Below are 19,324 nucleotides of genomic sequence, written 5' to 3'. Positions count from 1 at the left end.
GAGGAAGCTCCTGCTTTCCTTCAGCTCAGAGCTTGGCCACGGGTAGGAAAGTTTAGATAAGCTGAGATCTGCCACTGCCAGATCTGCTTAAGCTGAGGGCTTCAGTTCATGTCCCATGGCTTGTGCCTCCAGCATGCCCAAGACAAGGGATAACAACAATATTCATTACCATGTACTGAACTACTTCTCTGCCAGACACTGGGCTGGTTTAATTACAAAACATCACTGAAGGTAAACATGTTGGTACCTTCGTTGTTGGTCTTCCCTTCTGGACTGTGAGCTCTTTGAGGAGGGGCTTAAAAAAAATGATCTTCTCTGCTCTAAGCAAATTGTCTGACAATAATAATGGCTTAATAAAGATTTAATAAGCTCTAGAATGTCACATAACTTACCTAGGTTTACACAACTAGCCAATAATAAAGTTAAGAATCAAATCTAGACCAGAAATGGTGGCTCATGCTTATAATCTCAGCACTATGGGAGGCTAAGGCAGGAGGATTGCTTGAAGTGAGAAGTTGGAGACCAGCCCTGGCAACATAGCCAGATTCTGTCTCTAAAAATAAATAAATAAATGAATTAGCTGGGCATAGTGGGACACATCTGTAGTTCCAGCTACTCAGGAGGCTGAGGTGGGAAGATTGCTTAAGCTCAGGAGTTGAAGTCTACAGTCAACTGTGATTGTACAACTACACTCCAGTGTGCACAACATAGTAAGACTCCATCTCTTACAAAAAAAAAAAAAAAAAAGAATCCAAACTAGGCCCATATGAATGCAAAGTGTAAAGCAGCCCCCTGTGTTACACTCTTATCCTGCCTCTGCCTTTTACAGGGTCTGGGGGGTGTACGATCTTTAAAGTAGTAAATACCTAGAGAAAAGTGAGAAAAAGTCAGCTCACAAAGGTAGCAGCAATTCTGAGAATATCACTATCTTCACTATGCCCTGAATGGAGCCAAAGAATGGTAATTTATCAAAAAGTTGTAATGCTTCTTCTTTGTACAAACACAGGCCATCAGGGTGGAAGGGAGAAGTCTGCCAGCAAAATCACTCAATTTGGATTTTTTGTTCTCTCAGGCACAGATACTAAGGTGGGTAATTTACTAATTCACTTATTTCATACTACTTTAATGAGATGATTAGAAATGGAATTGAATCATGACTATGAGTCCATGGTAATAAGGAAAATAGTATACTTTCACTCTTCATAATTTAGAAAGCACTTCTATACATAGATTTTTCCTAGCATCAAAATTGTACTAGAAACTAGACAAGGAGAATATTACTATACTCATTGTATGGGTAAAAAAACTGAAGTCCAGAGAGACTACGTGCTTTGTCTGAAGTTACATGATTAATTAAAAGATACAGTATCAAAACTCAAATTCTGACTCTAGATTACCGTTCTTGTTCACTTCACCAGTGGTCCTCAACTCCAGTTGGATATTAGAATGACTCAGAGATACTTATTCCATTGCTCTGGGATTAGGCCCAGGCAACACCATTTTAAAAACAAAGCCAGATATATGTGCAGCCAGGGCTGGGCAGCAAGTGCACTACGTGATTCTGTCTGTTAATGAATGGCACACTTGGCCAGGCACGCACTGAGATTAACTGTTTTGTTACCCTAACAGAACCATCTCAATTATGACCTAATAGTTGCAGAATTATTGATATAAGATATTAGTTTCACAAGGACTATTGATTTTTAAAGACATCTTACAGGTACCTTGCCATTCTCTTGCATTTGCAAAACTGAAAATTTAATTATTGAGTTTATGACCATTCTCTCCATTACTAACCACACACAGAAAAATTTCCCGAGGCTAGAAACCATGTCTAATTAACCTAAGGGTTATTTATACTAAAGAAAAGAAGAGTGAAAAGCAACTTAATGAGTCCAATTATTTCCTTCAAGCCCAGCGAGGGCATTGGCAACATTCCTCCCTTGGGTAAAGAGCAGATGGGCCTCCTCCCCAGGCTTCTTGTAGTTGTTCCCCCAACAAACTGAGGCTTGGCTCAAGAGGGACTGATTGAATAGCTAACAATAGTTTGTTGTTGTTGTTATTTTATGCGACTTCCAAAAAGTAAAAAAGATATGCAGAATTAGAATCATTGAATGCAGAAAAGAGCCAAGCTCCGTGAAGATTATATTGTATTAATAGTTGATCATAGTGTTAGTTAATTGTATTTGTCAAGATAACTAACCTCTGCTGCAGAAGCAACAAGACAAAATCCTCAGTGGTTTACTGCTTCTCAGGCACACTATATGACCCATGTTAGCTGGTGAAGAGCAGAGGGAAAGGCTCAGCTCCAGTCTCCCTGACACACAGAGGCCCTACCTTCTTGTGGCTGGCTATCCGTAACAAGTAGCTTTCTCAGTCGCCATGTTAGGGGAAGAGAAAGAGACAAAATTGTTCGTGGGCTTTTCACTACTTCACTGTGCAACTGATGCACATGTATTCACATTTTCCTGACCAAGACTAGTTCCATGACCCTTTTCTTATTGTGAACACACTGGGAAATATAGGGCAATTAATACAGAACTTGGTGAGCAATACTCTCTTTGCCGCAAATGCCATATATATGACTCTTCCCAATATTTGACTTAGATTGACTTCCTAGGATACCCCAGAGCAGAGCTTTTCTGCCTTTTCTCATTAAGAGGAGCAAGTTCTTCCCTTTGTTTATGCTGTTGATGGGAGCCATAGAGGAGCTATTGAGAAGATATTGTTTATTTTCACAGAGAATAGGATGAGTAATGAAATACTTACTCATGTGGGAAAGGTGACTATATAGTGGTCCTGGTGCCTTTCACAACTATTTGTTCATTCATTTATTCCTTTATTAATCATAGATTATTTCCTATGATTCAAAAATAGAATAGACTTGTATTGTATGCCTTATGCACAATCATGCCTAAATTTGGTAGCTTCTTGAGCACCCTTCTAATTCCACTAAAGGATTGGAATTAGAAGAGTCTTTAATTGAGCCAGGTTTTGCACAGTTGAAGAAAATCCATAACAAAGAATAAACTAGACAACTTTAAAAAGAGCATTACATTAGTTTCTCCAGAATGCTAAAGGCTGAATTCTCAGGAAGCTATCTGCTTAATGAGGTGCCGTTAGGAGAAAATAAGAGCTCCTTTTCATCGCATCTCCATTTGGCAATACTTGTTCCAAGCATCCAAATTTCTCTTCATAGAAGTCATCAGGCCAACAGAAAGCAAGCAAGCCAATTTCATAGCTTAAGGATGGTTTTTGAAATATTCTACCAGTATAATGCACAAGTTTTAGGACAGTTCCTCTTCAAAAACTCTTTATGGTAGCCTTACCATTATGAAAATTAGGCCTAAGATATGTGCTAAGAGCAGAGGATTCCATACAAAAGAAAAATTAGAGTTGAAAAGAATTCAAATGATATTGATCAATTTTTAGAGTATTGAAGAAATATTAAAACTTTGCCTCTTTACCAATTTACATTCAAAAGTAGATAAAATCTGTATCCATTATAAATAAGCAATATTTTTTACCTTCTGTTTCAATGTGCTAATGAATGTTATTGTTGCACGCAGTGCCTTATAGGAACCAAGTCTTGTATTACTATAATTTGTTAAAATATACAGTGAAACAATCTCACAAAGGAAAACATTTGTTTGATGAAATATTTTAAAGAAATTGATCCATATCAACACTGACAATACACAAAATCTATGTAGGATATTCCATCAAGACATTTTCTTTTTAATTGAAAACATGATGTCTTACACTTAAAAATTCTCAAAACCATCCAGTTCTTATTGATAAGTATTTAGAAGACTGGTTTTCATCCCTCGATGTACATCAAAATCACAGGGAGTTTTTAAAACGTGTTGATAATGGAGCCCCAGCTAAACTACTTGAGTCAGAATCTCTGAGAGTGAGACCCAAACACTGATATTTTCTCAGTGCTCCCGCGTGATTCTAATCTGCAATCAGGGCTGGCAACCACTGAAATGGAACACTTCCTTGTCTCTCCAGCTAGCAACAATATTCAGTTCTACAAAATCCCCATTTTTACACTCTCTACCCTTTATAAAAAGTAGATGTGTAGATACTACCTCTCCTCTATTAAAGAGTAAGTTCCTGGAGGGCAGAGCCTCTGTCTTACATTTTTATACGCTCAGTTTCTAGCAAGGCACATGGCAGGGATCATGTTGAATAAGTATTAACTCATTGAGAGGCACACTGTCTGATCAGCTGAGTAAATCTAATTACAGAGTTTAAATTTTATAAACTCTAAGAAGCCCCTTTCAATGCAGCAGCAAAGTAAGGATGTATGAGGAAGTGAAAAGTGAAGCATCAAGATTAAAAATTTGGCAATTCTTGTTTAGATGACACCTAAAATCTAATTACAGGGGATTTTCCTGGCATGTTCTTGGAGGCAAAGAAATAAATGATATGGTGGATTTCTTCTAAGACATTCTGTGTGTTGAGTTCTGCTATAAGTTTGCAGTTGTCTTCAAAGCAATAGAATCAGGAGTAGAAAGGCAGTATTTAGGAGACAAAGAAAAACTTACATTTTTTGTACTTCGGGAACTATAATAAAAAGGTGATTAATATATAATTGTATTTGCTAAGGAAACTAAAAATAATGAATGAATTAATTAAAATTAACCAAAATAAAAAGAAGCTGCTTATTTTTTCAGTTGTCCTTCCATTTATACATCCAAGAATCTCTTCTTTCTTGTTACCAACTTTGATATTGTCAAGGCAGCTTACTTGCAACACAGCTCAACACTGATGTCTTAGTCAGTTCTGGCTGCTATAACAAAATACTTCAGACTGGGGTGGTTTAAAAACAACACAGAAGTTATTTTTCAAGTTCTGGAAACTGGGAAGTCCAAGGTCAGGGTGGCAGCATGGTTAGGTTCTGTTGAGGGCCCTTTTCCGGTTTGCAGATGGCCAACTTGTTGCTGTGTCCTCACATGAAGAAGAGAGGACCAGGGAGCTCTCTGGGATGTCATTTATTTATTTATTTATTATTATTAAATCTTTTTTTATTATTATTATACTTTAAGTTTTAGGGTACATGTGCACAATGTGCAGGTTAGTTACATGTGCCATGCTGGTGTGCTGCACCCATTAACTCATCATTTAACATTAGGTATATCTCCTAATGCTATCCCTCCCCGCTCCCCCCACCCCATAACAGTCCCCAGAGTGTGATGTTCCCCTTCCTGTGTCCGTGTGTTCTCATTGTTCAATTCCCACCTATGAATGAGAACATACGGTGTTTGGTGTTTTGTCCTTGCGATAGTTTACTGAGAGCGATGATTTCCACTTTCATCCATGTCCCTACAAAGGACAGGAACTCATCATTTTTTATGGCTGCATAGTATTCCATGGTGTATATGTGCCACATTTTCTTAATCCAGTCTATCATTGTTGGACATTTGGGTTGGTTCCAAGTCTTTGCTATTGTGAATAATGCCGCAATAAACATACGTGTGCGTGTGTCTTTATGGCAGCATCATTTATAGTCCTTTGGGTATATACCCAGTAATGGGATGGCTGGGTCAAATGGTATTTCTAGTTCTAGATCCCTGAGGAATCACCACACTGACTTCCACAATGGTTGAACTAGTTTACAGTCCCACCAACAGTGTAAAAGTGTTCCTATTTCTCCACATCCTCTCCAGCACCTGTTGTTTCCTGACTTTTTAATGATCGCCATTCTAACTGGTGTGAGATGGTATCTCATTGTGGTTTTGATTTGCATTTCTCTGATGTCCAGTGATGGTGAGCATTTTTTCATGTGTTTTTTGGCTGCATACATGTCTTCTTTTGAGAAGTGTCTGTTCATGTCCTTCTCCCACTTTTTGATGGGGTTGTTTGTTTTTTTCTTGTAAATTTGTTGGAGTTCATTGTAGATTCTGGATATTAGCCCTTTGTCAGATGAGTAGGTTGCGAAAATTTTCTCCCATTTTGTGGGTTGCCTGTTCACTCTGATGGTAGTTTCTTTTGCTGTGCAGAAGCTCTTTAGTTTAATTAGATCCCATTTGTCAATTTTGGCTTTTGTTGCCATAGCTTTTGGTGTTTTAGACATGAAGTCCTTGCCCATGCCTATGTCTTGAATGGTAATGCCTAGGTTTTCTTCTAGGATTTTTACGGTTTTAGGTCTAAGGTTTAAGTCTTTAATCCATCTTGAATTAATTTTTGTATAAGGTGTAAGGAAGGGATCCAGTTTCAGCTTTCTACATATGGCTAGCCAGTTTTCCCTTCACCATTTATTAAATGGGGAATCCTTTCCCCATTGCTTGTTTTTGTCAGGTTTGTCAAAGATCAGATAGTTGTAGATATGCAACATTATTTCCGAGGGCTCTGTTCTGTTCCATTTGGCTATATCTCTGTTTTGTTACCAGTACCATGCTGTTTTGGTTACTGTAGCCTTGTAGTATAGTTTGAAGCCAGGTAGCTTGATGCCTCCAGCTTTGTTCTTTTGGTTTAGGATTGACTTGGTGATGTGGGTTCTTTTTTTGGTCCCATATGAACTTTATAAAGCAGTTTTTTCCAATTCTGTGAAGAAAGTCATTGGTAGCTTGATGGGAATGGCATGGAATCTATAAATTACCTTGGGCAGTATGGCCATTTTCATGATATTGATTCTTTCTACCCATGAGCATGGAATGTTCTTCCATTTCTTTGTATCCTCTTTTATTTCATTGAGCAGTGGTTTGTAGTTCTCCTTGAAGAGGTCCTTCACATCCCTTGTAAGTTGGATTCCTAGGTATTTTATTCTCTTTGAAGCAATTGTGAATGGGAGTTCACTCATGATTTGGCTCTCTGTTTGTCTGTTGTTGGTGTATAAGAATGCTTGTCATTTTTGTACATTGATTTTGTATCCTGAGACTTTGCTGAAGTTGCTTATCAGCTTAAGGAGATTTTAGGCTGAGACCATGGGGTTTTCTAGATATACAATCATGTCATCTGCAAACAGGGACAATCTGACTTCCTCTTTTCCTAATTGAATACCCTTTATTTCCTTCTCCTGCTTAATCGCCCTGGCCAGAAATTCCAACACTATGTTGAATAGGAATCGTGAGAGAGGGCATCCCTGTCTTGTGCCAGTTTTCAAAGGGAATGCTTCCAGTTTTTGCCCATTCAGTATCATATTGGCTGTGGGTTTGTCACAGACAGCTCTTATTATTTTGAGATACGTCCCATCAATACCTAATTTATTGAGAGTTTTTAGCATGAAGGGTTGTTGAATTTTGTCAAAGGCCTTTTCTGCATCTATTGAGATAATCATGTGGTTTTTGTCTTTGGTTCTGTTTATATGCTGGATTACATTTATTGATTTGCGTATATTGAACCAGCCTTGCATCCCAGGGATGAAGCCCACTTGATCATGGTGGATAAGCTTTTTGATGTGCTGCAGAGACACACATAGGCTCAAAATAAAGGGATGGAGGAAGATCTACCAAGCAAATGGAAAACAGAAAAAGGCAGGAGTTGCAATCCTAGTCTCTGATAAAACAGACTTTAAACCAACAAAGATCAAAACAGACAAAGAAGGTCATTACATAATGGTAAAGGGATCAATTCAACAAGAAGAGCTAACTATCCTAAATATATATGCACCCAATACAGGAGCACCCAGATTCATAAAGCAAGTCCTGAATGACCTACAAAGAGACTTAGACTCCCACACAATAAAAATGGGAGACTTTAACACCCCACTGCCAACATTAGACAGATCAACAAGACAGAAAGTTAAAAAGGATACCCAGGAATTGAACTCAGCTCTGCACCAAGCAGACCTAATAGATATCTACAGAACTCTCCACCCCAAATCAATAGAATATACATTTTTTTCAGCACCACACCACATCTATTCCAAAATTGACCACATAGTTGGAAGTAAAGCTCTCCTCAGCAAATGTAAAAGAACAGAAATTATAACAAACTGTCTCTCAGACCACAGTGCAATCAAACTAGAACTCAGGATTAAGAAACTCACTCAAAACAGCTCAACTACATGGAAACTGAACAACCTGCTCCTGAATGACTACTGGGTACATAACGAAATGAAGGCAGAAATAAAGATGTTCTTTGAAACCAATGAGAACAAAGACACAACATACCAGAATCTCTGGGACACATTCAAAGCAGTGTGTAGAGGGAAATTTATAGCACTAAATGCCCACAAGAGAAAGCAGGAAAGATCCAAAATTGACACCCTAACATCACAATTAAAAGAACTAGAAAAGCAAGAGCAAACACATTCAAAAGCTAGCAGAAGGCGAGAAATAACTAAAATCAGAGCAGAACTGAAGGAAACAGAGACACAAAAAACCCTTCAAAAAATTAAGGAATCCAGGAGCTGGTTTTTTGAAAGGATCAACAAAATTGATAGACCGCTAGCAAAACTAATAAAGAAGAAAAGAGAGAAGAATCAAATAGACACAATAAAAAATGATAAAGGGGATATCACCACCGATCCCACAGAAATACAAACTACCATCAGAGAATACTACAAACACCTCTACGCAAATAAACTAGAAAATCTAGAAGAAATGGATAAATTCCTCGACACATACACCCTCCCAAGACTGAACAAGGAAGAAGTTGAATCTCTGAATAGACCAATAACAGGCTCTGAAATTGTGGCAATAATCAATAGCTTACCAACCAAAAAGGGTCCAGGACCAGATGGATTCACAGCCGAATTCTACCAGAGGTACAAGGAGGAACTGGTACCATTCCTTCTGAAACTATTCCAATCAATAGAAAAAGAGGGAATCCTCCCTAACTCATTTAATGAGGCCAGCATCATCCTGATACCAAAGCCGGGCAGAGACACAACCAAAAAAGAGAATTTTAGACCAACATCCTTGATGAATATTGATGCAAAAATCCTCAATAAAATACTGGGATGTCTTTTATAAGGGCACTAGTCTCATTTATGAGGGCTCCAACCTTATGACCTAATTAGCTCCCAAAGTCCCCCCTTCCTAATACCATCAATTGTGCATTAGGATTTCAATATATGAATTTTGATGGGACACAAACATTCAGTTCATTGCGACTGGTAACTCTAATCAAACAAACAGCATATTACCTGACGGATCAGCTACTCAACCAAGACAGCTGTATGTGTCTGCAGAAAGTGCAATAACTCTTTCTTTCCCAGTTATGACTGGGGAATTACCAATCCTTACTGACAGCAACAGGAGGCAGCCAAATGCATAGGCAGATAGGAGCGGGTCCCTGGCAAAACCCCACCTCCAAGCCAAGACAGTTTAAAGCCTGAAAGCCAAGCTACATGTTAAATCCTCCAACCAGTTTGAGAACCCACCTTCTCGTTTGGTGTACTTTGTTCTGATTGATCTCCATCCTTTACCTATTTTACATACGCTTACCCTTTCCTAATTGGTTTTCTACACTGTCATGCTTACCTTTGAGTGGCATCTTCACTTTGACCTTTTTTGCATACTCACAAACCAATCAGCACACACTCCCTATTCTGAGCCCATAAAAAGCCCCAGGCTCAGCCATATTGAGAACTCTCCTGCCTTGCCTTCAGGAGAGGGACAACCCCCATACCCCTCCCTGCTAACATCTGTTTTATCACTCAATAAAACTTCCCATCTTGCTCACTCTTTGAGCATCCTTGTGTCTACTTCTTCCTGGTCATGAAACAAGAACCCAAACCTACCTGAGCTAAGGAACAATAAATCCTGCATCATCACTACTTTATAAAAAAGAAAAATTGTATTTTTGCAATGTAGTTGTTCATATACTAAGAAATCCAAGTACCATACTCAAGATTTTTGCCATACATTTACAACTTCTATACTATTCATAACTCACTTAACATTTTTAAGACAAATCACTCACTGTCTTTACCTCAATGAATTTGAAAGAGAAACTTCAAATCATTGTCATAAATAGAAGGTATCTATAATAGGACATATATAAATATTAAAGCAAAAGGTGTTTCTCTCACATTCCACCAATAGTGTGAGAACCACCACACAACAGAAAACACCATAAGTAAAATCATATTATTTGATTGCCAGTTGCACTAGGTCTACATGATGTTGCCAGAATTCATGCCATTGGAAAAATGCATGAATTTAGAAATATCTTTAAACTTTAATTAATAAAGGGTAAACTTAGATGGGTAAAGAAAGAGTGTAACCTCTGGCTATTTCCAGGCTCTTGAGGAGGTGAATAAACTTTGATAAATTATATGAAAAGGAGGACCATGCCACTGTCAAGAAGCCTCCTTGGAGGCATTTTACCAATGACCAAGCTCAATTTACAACATCCAGGCAAAGAGCTATTAGGATATGGACCACAGTGCTTTAGAATTTATTATAGTGTGCAATTGTTTATTTTGTGCCCATTTTTTCTTTGTTTATTGGTTTACTAACTGTGTCTAGACCACCACTCTAAGTTCTATGGGAATGAGGACCACAATCACTGGTGGGGTACCACATTCACTGTTGGAATCCCACTGATTAGCATATATTGATTGCCAAATTAACACCGGTTACATAAATGACTAAATATTCTCTTTTCATTCTGTAGAAACCTCCCCTTCCAAAGTGACAGTACCCTTGATGGGTGTTCTACCCCAACTGTAATTCAGCTGTATCTAAAATACACAGCTTTAAACTCTATTCAGTAACAACATTTCTATATACCTCTTACAGCATCCGCAAACCCAAACTTTCTTCTACTCTCAAAATCCGCCATGGCCATTTTCTTCCCCACCCATGAAATCCTCACCTGCTAGCCTCACCACTCTATGGCAGCTTACCTTTCTACTCAGGCAAGCTTGTATCTGTATCTGGGGTCCTAGATCTTAGACTCTCAGGAGGCCATGCCATGGGACGGGTGATGACTGTAAGATAAATTTTGTCATCTTACTTTATAATCCACAGCAGTGCAAAGGACAGGATTGGCTTAACTTTCTGACATCAAGGAATAAAAATGATGGAAGACCTGGCAAGTATCCTAAGTGATTTAGCAAGGAGCTTCCACTGCTGAAACAGTATCTTAAATGTTTCTTCGCCCACCCCGTTTCCATTCATCCTGTTCTGTCATCACTAGCATCACCCTAACAAAGAATCTAGGGAAACTAGGGCAAGGATAAAGCTGAGAGAGAGAGAGAGAGAGAGAGAGAGAGAGGCTGGTGGGTGGGGGATGTGGTTAGGAACACCCTGCTATCCAATACCCATAAAAAATTTGTTTTTAATTCCCTGGCTATCACAGATAGAGGCTGCTGCTAGCATTTAAGATAAGATTAGTTGGTGTTGTGCTATCAGCACCTCCACATTTTCCCTGCAGGGATTCCTTCTGGCAGGCTGAAGCTGGAGGCATGTCTCAGGATTAACACGAGCTAATGATTATACACTAAAGCTTTGGAACTGTCGGACTAATAGGATTAAGCAATAGCAGATGCAGGTCACCGTTCAGGTTAAAAATGCACTTTTTACATTACAAAGTCAGACAGATCCCTTTGAACATGCAATGAATATGGATGTTTTCAATTATCACAGTCTTCCAGGGCTATACGATATGGTAAATTAATCCCTTTAGAACATCGGAAACAGGACAAAATAGCCTTCTTGAAGCTGAAATCCCTCGTTTTAGATTTTCTTTCATGGGGATAAGCAGCGGTGCACCTCACATAATTAATCTTATTACAAACAGAGAAAGGGGAAATTTTAAAAAGTGTGTAAAAATTGTTTAAATATTTGAGAAACTTAGAAAAAACACTTTGAAATCAACATCTCTTAATTAATTTTCAAACAGTCAAAAATACAAACATAAGGCATGACAAGCAAATGTCTGGATGTGTTTTGGGATGGGTTTGTATTTCTCGATGCCTCAGGCTGTTACTGCAACAAGGAGAGAAAAAAAATTAAGGTAACTTTAAAAATGAGCAAAATAATAACTACCAGTAGAAAGCACTATTTCTCAGAGATTTGAGTTGATCTGATCTCATGCTCTGGGCCCTGGAAAGGAGAATGAAAAGGGCATATTGGGATATTTTTATTTTGCTGCTGCATGAAAGGGTCTCTGCTGCCCAGTAGATAAAACCATCCCTCAGAATAGCTCAAAAGTAAATCTCCATTACTGCAATCAGATGGGGTTGGACTTGGACATTAGCAGGGGATGAACCTAAGAAGTTTCATGTGTTTGACTGACTTAGGGTGGGGTGGGGGAGGGGGAAACAAGTATTTGACAGGAGAATTTTCCAGAGAAAGCTGTTTGAGCTGCCAGCAGGGAATGGAAGTAGTTTTGTAACAATCAGAATAAAACAGGTTTAACAGCACTGGTTTGACTCTTTGAAAATTCTGAAGCCAAATATCTTTACATTTGGGGTGAGTGATTGGTATTTACCCTCATTAACAGGCCCTAGAATCACATTGCCTAATATTGCTTCTCGCTTCACGATAGAGACAAATAAAACACATGGGAATTTCTCCAACAAAGAATCTCATTTTTAAAAAAAGGCAAAATGAAAGAAAGAAAGCAAAAAAGTAGGTTATACCAGGTTTCTTTATTGAGTCTACACTTTGGTTTTTATTATGTCTTACATGGTTTTTGTCTAGAAAACTGCAGGAATACTTACAACCTAGGATTCGAATAAAATTTGAATGGAACTAACAGTTACAACAATAGAAGAAAACCATGATCTAACTATGGACCATTCACTCAGGTTTTAGCCTTACCAGTCAATCAAAAACACCCAGATGTCAAAGCGAAATTTAACTCCTAAAGTTTCCCTAATAATCCAGTACATTTGTGTACCCCATGAGCAGGATTTTCTATGCATATCACAAGTCTAAAGTACCTGCTCTGGAAATACTGCTTGGGTAGACTAAAATATACTACCTAAATTAAAGATGCTAGCAAGCATCCATAAATATTCCTATTTTTTAAACTTTTGATTGAAAATGTCACTTCTTGACAGAATGAAATGAAAACAATTGTTATTTTAAGTGGACTACTTGGTATTCCTTTTTTCCCCCCTTCTGGCAGTTGCACAATAAATTTCAGAAGATATAAAATGATTTTCAGATAAATACTGTTATCCTAGTAAAAGATATCCAGAAAGCTGTTGTGTTAAATGTGTATGTCCTTCTCCTTTGTTGGAAGACAATGACAATTGATTATTTGTTCAAATGGGCTTAACCTTCCATAATTATCATGCATATTTCAATGACATACATTAAGACAAGTGTGACTCAGTTTTAACGTACGTGGGAATCACCTGGGACTTTTGTTAAAATGAAGCTACTGAGGCAAACATCTGGAGAGGTGCTCTAGAGTCTGTGTTTCCAACAAACTCCCAGGGAATACAAACGCTGGTGGTCCAGAACACACTCAGCATCAGCACATCATTAAGACACCAAAGTCACTTCATGAATGATATATTACAGAGTGTAGACTTGAGGAAATTAAGCAAGCCAACTCCATGCATTGCTTTTCTAACAAAGTATTACAGTTATCAACTTAGGAGTGAATTTAATGATAACCAAAACACCCTATTTCTTGGCCTTTTTCCTACATAGCAATTCCTTACCCATTCTACTAGGTTTATTTTTAATGGGTTTAGTTTTTCATCCTCTAAAACTATCTTATGATAAGCTTATCATATGAGTAGCTTCTAAGCCATCATCTTAATGAAATTATTACAAGTTCATTACAATTTTTGTTATTCCTTAACCATTCTGAAAACTGGCAATATTAATTATATAATTTTGCAGTGAAATTTATTAGAATAGTATTACATTTAGAGGCATTTTATATATTACGTTAGTTTATCTGCAATAATCACATTAAAATTTCCCACTAACTGTGAGATTATTTTCAATGGAAAACAAACTATAATTTTGGTATCAATGCTGAATCATGTTTCCTCTGAAATTTTTAAAGAAAATCTTATTTTTTTCCCAAATTCAGTACATTTCACAATGCTTATTGAGTATTGCGTGGCTCTGTATATATCCCTGGCACTGGGAAGGAAGAGAATAGAGAAGGAAGCATTGATACAATGACAATTACAGACATCATTTTTGCCACCCAAAAGTTCATGTAGTAGTAAAAGAAGCACACATTTATGAGTCAATGATACATTTACAAAAGCAAAGCCAAAACCAAAGTTTTATTAGAACACAGGCAAGTCAATGAACAATTGTTCATTAGAGCTGGGGAAAGGTATTGCAAAGAAAATAAAGTATGAGAAAAGTTTTGAAGGATGAATAGAAGTCTTTATGTTCTAATTTGGTTTCTGGTGGGTGGGAGGGAAGAGAAAAAGATGAATAGAAGTCCAGAGAAAAGAAAATTGAAAACATCCTGTTAACACAGATAATAAAAGACAGAAATACCTTAAACATCATTGCATCATAAGATGAGGGTGACATCAAAAGACACAGGACTCTACATTCAGCACAGCGTAGAATCCCGGCTGCAGCATAGGTATTGAATAAAGAAGGAACAAAATAAATGAGGAAATTATCTGCTTCCCTAGGGAAAGCAGTATGACTAAAATGAGGTCTCTATATCCTCATTCCTTTGGCTTCTCTATGAGTCTCTGTTTAAAGCACTCATTTTGTACAACGTTTAGCTAACAATTTTTTTTTTTTTTTTTTTTTTTTTGAGACAGAGTCTCGCTCTGTCACCCAGGCTGGAGTGCAGTGGCACGATCTCGGCTCACTGCAACCTCTGCCTCTCGGGTTCAAGCAATTCTCCTGCCTCAGCCTCCTGAGTAGCTGGGATTACAGGTGTGTACCACCATGCCCAGCTAATTTTTGTATTATTAGTAGAGATGGGGTTTCACCATGTTGGCCAGGCTGATCTCGAACTCCTCACCTCAAATGATCCACCCGCCTCGACCTCCCAAACCTCACAAAATTTTTATACCAGTTTATGAATGCTCTGAACTTTAAGAAGCCAGAAGACTCCCAAAACATGGAACGTTGAGAACTCTCAGGGCACACGCTTTATATACCAATGCCTTGTGTCCATAAATAGGATGGGTGGAGGTTGAGAAGAATCATAGTCTCTTGCTCCTGCCTTAAACTTAGGGCTATGTGGCAAATAGAAATAGTAGTCATGACAGTAATTTAATCCTATGTCCAAAGGAGCTCAAAAGTGACTTTAAAAATTCATTCATCAGCCACTGACCATATTCTCAGCACATGGGTGCCGGGTGTGAAGGTGGATAAGCAGTGTGAGGGTGTATAAAGGCAAGAAAAAAAATATGTGCACTGCTTTCCAAGGAAGTACAGATTAGCTGTGAAGGTATGACAGGAATACATAAAAGAGGATACATAATAAGATTTGAAAGATTATAATTTAGAAAGATTAATTATAATTTAGAAAGGTTAAACATAAGAAATTAACCGTACAGGTGAACGTCTTTGCATACTTTGCAGTAACATCAGCACAAAGTTTAATATAAAATCAGAAACAAGTTATTATGTTTCTTACAATAGACATGCATTGGATATAATCGCAATCACCAAACAGTGAAAAGAGACGTTATGTCGCAAAAAGTGTTTTAGAGTCCTTGATGTAAAGGCAGGCACACGATTAGAAGAGCTACACTCAAAGACTAGAAACTCTGTAGCTGGAGTATGTCCTTCTGTCATAGCACTTTAAATGCAAGCAGTTTTTAAACAAAGTTTTATTATTAACTAATGTGTCATATTTCATTTCCCTAATTACCATCCCATTCTACTCTCACGCTTTCTGTTGCAATCTGCTTAGGCTGTTTTCTTTGAACTATGTGCATTTTCAACATGAATTTTATGAAGCTGGAAATTACTGAGTCCTTGGTGATTTAAAACCTCTGATCCCTATCTTTTCTAGTGCCTAAATCACTCCTTAGGTGGCTGGCAGACACTTATTTCTAATCAGAGATGTTCATTAAATAAGTGATTAAAAAGCATGGTAGATGTGGCTAATTGTTGAAGGCCCAAGGACAGGACATTAAATGTATCTTCTTTGAAGATTCGGTCCATCGTTGGTAATGCATTAAATGGTGCCCTGGTGTCTTGAACTAGTTAATGGTATTAAGCTTGTAAGTAGAGTGACTCTGACTCTGGGGAGAAACTAACTCAATATTATTTTTCCACAGGGCTCAAAACCTTTACACGAAAGCCAGCCAAATGTTCCTAATTCTATGGAACATGTTATTTTAGCCTTGGTGATGATGACTCAACACTGAGCCTTACTGCTATGTAAGATTCCAACAGAGATGACATTTTGCAATCCACAGCAGCAACGTGTCCCCTGTCTGGAAGCGAACTGAGAAATAGTTCACTTCAAATAGGCCTCTAAACACCTGTCAGGTCAGAATAACTTTAAGTCATTACCTATCTGAGCCATGTTGAGCCAGTGACTTCTAAGTGGTGAAAATCTCTGTCTCATGTTACTAATCTCACTGGCCAGCAGTGGCTATGTCAACAACCAACATTCCCTCTTAGTAAGCAGGCAAAAATAATACACTGCTCATTATTTGGAAGTTAAGGGAGCAGTTGAGAGGTTGAGAAGCTCAGGAAGTGAAGAAGCTGAAAATAGGCCTCCTCAGAGCTTTGTCTCCAGAATGATGACAGCCTTTAAATCACAATGTGCCACGAAAGAATTCACTCTAGCTTCTGATCTGCTAATGGTTAGCCATGCAGACCTTCCCCACAAAGACCCCTAAGCCGCCTTCCTCTAGTCCCCACTCTAGAGCTTAGACCCAATTTCCTGACCAATTAGCAGCTCAAGAGTCTAAAATTAAAGAAGTAGGGAGCAGCTGTAAGTCTCTGTGATTACTTATAAACCCTTCAAATCTAGACTCAAAAACCTCCCCTATCGTTTTGCTCAATTGATTAACTCTGACTGGTTTATCACTAAACCATTCATTTACTTTAACAATCCACTAAAGCCTCAGATAAAATGCATTTCATGTCCCTTCTTGGGCCTTTAATAATTAGCTGTGTCTACCATGTCTTTTAATCTCTTATTTAATGAGTACCTCCAATTTTTAATAATTTAAAAGGATATCAAGCCAAGTATCAATTAAAGAAAACTGTTCTAGGCAGCATAAACAATAAGTATTAAGTCTGTGGAGAAAAGCACATGGAGCCCTGTTGCTTTCTATTGCTCAAGAGCACTTGAAAACTATGGGATTATTTCAAAACATTACATTCACTGCTCTTTATTTTACCTAGCTTGCAGGCAAAATTAAAAATAAAAAATGAGCATGAATCATTTTGCACAGATTCAAAAGAGAATCATGCATGGCAATATCCAGCCCAACTCATATTTCTGAATATATTACGACTTGCTCAGCTCATTCCCACTGCCCAAGAGCACCAGCTGGCTTCAGCTACAATTTCACTATTTGTTTTTGATCCTTCCAATTTCTGGAGCCGTCTTAAAACTCTTGATTGTTCCAAAATATCTAACTCATGGAACTGATTTATACTACCTCAAAAGACATGACCTCTACACCCATTAATTGATTTTGTTAGAGATCAATATTAGACCACTAGTATTTCCCCATTCCTGGGAGATCATTAGAATAAAGTTAGCTAGGCTGGGTGCAGTGGCTCACACCTGTAATCCTCACACTTTGCGAAGCTGAGGCAGGCAGATTGCTTGAGTCCAGGAATTTGAGACCAGCCTGGGCAACATGGCGAAAACCTGTCTCTACAAAAAGTACAAAAAATTTAGCTGGGCATTGCGGTACATACTTGTAGCTCCAGCTGCTGGGGAAGCTGAGGTGGGAGGATGACCCAAGCATGGGAGGTTGAGGCTGCAGTAAGCCCAGATCACACCACTGTCCTCCAGCCTCGGTGATAGAGCAAAACTGACTCAAAAATACTACTACAACTACTACTAATGAAGTCAGCCCAAAAGGTTGGTTGTCTTTTTAATAGAAATGAAAGAGCCTGGGTAACACAGACCAAACTAAACTTCAGTCACCTTGAAGGAGGCCTTTGATAGGCAATAAAAATGGCCACAATATTTCCCTTCCTAAGCCACAGTCTTTACAATGTAACTTTGTGATGTTTTCCATTTTGACTTGGAGTCTAGTTTCACACTCCTTGAATCTGGAATGGACTTGTGATTTTCTCTGGTGAATAACATGGGGTAAAAGAGATGTTGTGCTTCTTCCAAACCGAGACCTTAACACGTCTCATACATGTCTGCTTGCTGTTTTGGAAACTTGCCCATCTGCCTTGTGAGAAACCTGAGCTACCCTGCTGGAGGATGAGATACCATGTAGAGGAGTTAACTGTCACAGCTAAAGGCCATCCTCAGGAGCCAACTCAGCTAACCTAGCAGCTGAATATAGACGTGTGACAGAGCTGACCCCAAAAGCAGAAGAACCACCTGGTGAAGCCCAGTCCAAGCTTCTGACCCACAGATCATGAGCCAAATAATTAGTTGTTATTGTCTTAAGCATTTAAGTTTTGGGGTACTCTTATCTAGCAAAAGCTAGTTGATATAATGCCCCAGATTTTACTGCTTAACCTGCTGGTGGTTTTCAGTATAAAGCAAGGCCCCATACTCCGCAGCACCAACAAAATCAAAAAGATTTTCAAAGCTAAACTCAATTTTCCAAGTTACCCTTGACTTAGGGGATCACTAGATCAGTGCCTTCAACAGTTTCTCAACTACTTCCAAATGTGATTACTATATACATTTCTATGTATCATATTCACAATAATTATCCATATTACTACAAAATCTGAAATCCTAATATTTCCCACACATGGAATTTCCTCCATTAGTTGACAAGTACGTGGGTTAGGTAAAAAATTTTGATTAAAAATGTCACCATCATTATCAATAATGTTAATACCCCACATGTATTCCTTTGGATATCTCTGTAGCAGTCAGAAGATGCCTCTGGAACTTTTGAAGCAGCAGCCTCTTTAGCGTTATTTAGGTACACATGCAGATCATGCCATCAATGTTTTCATAAGCAATCGATTTGCAAGATAATAGTAGGAGTAACCCATATGCCTCTTCCCTAATTCTTCAACAAATAACTACCGCACAGTTCTGACACTTTCTGATGACACCGGGAGATGCAGCCCCACATGCTTTGGGTGTAGCCACACCACTGACGTCATCTGGCTTTGCTTGCTGGTGAAGATAACAACGTTGAGATGTCAGTCTTGATGTCTGTATCTTAATATGTTTAAGCACTGATATCCTTGGGCACAGGTCAGAAAGAAGAACGTGAAACAGGAGGGAAACGTGAAAAAAAAAATCTCCTTTCTTTGTTCCACCCAGCACCATGAGTTCAGTGGAAGAAAGACCC

This window comes from Pongo abelii, chromosome 13 (assembly GCF_028885655.2).
Source record: "Pongo abelii isolate AG06213 chromosome 13, NHGRI_mPonAbe1-v2.0_pri, whole genome shotgun sequence".
Classification (NCBI taxonomy): Eukaryota; Metazoa; Chordata; class Mammalia; order Primates; family Hominidae; genus Pongo; species Pongo abelii.
The sequence above is the reverse complement of the archived record's forward strand: the minus strand, read 5'-3'. Positions refer to the sequence as shown.